The sequence below is a fragment of the Dendroctonus ponderosae genome, unplaced genomic scaffold (assembly GCF_020466585.1).
Source record: "Dendroctonus ponderosae isolate FM_Combo_2020 unplaced genomic scaffold, Dpon_F_20191213v2 Dpon_F_20191213_7, whole genome shotgun sequence".
NCBI lineage: Eukaryota > Metazoa > Arthropoda > Insecta > Coleoptera > Curculionidae > Dendroctonus > Dendroctonus ponderosae.
In genome coordinates, this window is record NW_026018916.1 from 2,934,095 (window position 1) to 2,935,725 (window position 1,631).

Sequence of the window (1,631 nt, forward strand, 5' to 3'; positions counted from 1 at the left end):
AAGTTCAATATTTTATGGTTTCTATTAATTGATGAAGTTATCACTTCTGTCGAGCGTCCCGTGACGCACACCATTTTTTTTGTTCACGTCACTTCATTCATTCGTAATTAATTTCGCAGCAAAATTGACCAAATTTAAGAATGTAACGCACATCTTTTTGTTATTTGCAACTACAAACTGCTGTCAATTACACTAGGCTCCACATTACTACACACTTTTTGACAATATAATTACGCTCATACCAAACTCTACGTGCTACGTTCGAGCGCATAACGACTGTCCAGAACATGCCAACTAGGAATGTTATACGATGAACATCTTGTGATGACTAGATGACTACTGGTCGCACTTGAACAGTTGCTCAAGGAGTCCACGTGGGGGGGCGGTAACTGGTGGAGCCATTCCAGCAACCATTTTGGATTTCGTTACGTCATATTTGGTGGGGAGACTTGTTAGTGGCGCACTCTGAAGACAGTTTGGAGAAACAGTCAGTCAGTGGTGTCGCTCTGGTCACATTTCAGTTTACCTTGAATAAGGATGATCCGCAATAGGGCTCGGAATCAAACTCGAATAATTCGAGTATTGGAATATTCAAAAAGCGAATAATTATGTCTAGTCATAACTCGAATGTTTGAATAATCGAATACCCGAATACGCCAACATTATCAAACTCACACGGTGCACTTTGTATACTTTTATTAAATAAATTATTCATATTCTACAAGGATTTAAACAAAAGTAAATGGAAATAATCATTTACCGTCCTGCAAATGAGTATTCGAATTTCAGATTTTTAAAAGCTGTTCTGATACACACATAAATCCAATGAAGTCATTGAAAGAGCAATAAATTGTACTCCTTAAACATAATAGAAGTTACACTGTCGTTTAAACCATAAAATCGCTGCAATTCGGTCGACTTTCATTTAACCTTCATGAGCTGCTAGCAAGGAACTGCACCGCCGCTGGCCAGTTTCCATATTGTGTTTTGGTTTGGTATCAGCAACCATCACGCAGCACGTAGTCGCATCGCGTTATGCAAATGTAGATTGTTTTACTGGGAGCGTTGAATTTTAATGGTCCAGCAGTAAAAATAAATCTCCCCAGGAGCCGGAATCTGATAGCTGAATTGCCGAAAGGAATATTGCATTTTAATTTGTAACCTTGAGTTCAGATTGAATAGATGGATTTGTTTGAATATTGCAAACATTTCTGTTAAGTACTTGAAACTAGTAAATTAAATGAAAAAAAAATGTTTTTTATCTTCTTTACAGCCAGATTACTAGTTTAACAATCTTAACATTCATACGCCTGTTTGCCCCCCAAATTTATCGGTATTGCCTTATTCGTTCTAAACTGAATAATTGATCACAGTTGCTTCGGATCATGGAGTTGTTTCATGGCCCGCTTTCATGAGTTAACAGTAATGATGCTATTCTGCAATAATGTACTCTATTGGGTATTTGACAGTATGCTATAGAGAACAGTGCATACAAAAGCTAAATATTCAACTAAAAGAAAACTTTTTTTTTACAAACTTTTTGGGTATATCGCCTCAAAAATTTTTGTCTTTAAAAAAGACAGAATTTCCTCACGTCCTTTATTACAGATTGATAAATAGTGCTCCTATTT

General features: G+C 36.5%; 1 long non-coding RNA gene across 8 annotated transcripts in view; it reads right to left on the minus strand.

Annotated features, from left to right (window-relative positions):
• LOC109539300 overlaps positions 1 to 1,631 on the minus strand; it is a 17,695-nt gene that overhangs the window by 2,964 nt on the left and 13,100 nt on the right. For 3 of the 8 annotated variants that reach the window (XR_007281996.1, XR_007281995.1, XR_007281997.1), the window contains 2 exons: positions 527 to 1,436; positions 152 to 465 (listed from right to left, as the gene is read on the minus strand). This is a non-coding gene — a long non-coding RNA (uncharacterized LOC109539300). Of the gene's footprint in view, positions 1 to 151; positions 1,437 to 1,631 lie in introns of all 8 variants that reach the window. The other 5 variants (XR_007282001.1, XR_007282002.1, XR_007281998.1 and 2 more) reach the window with 4 other exon arrangements.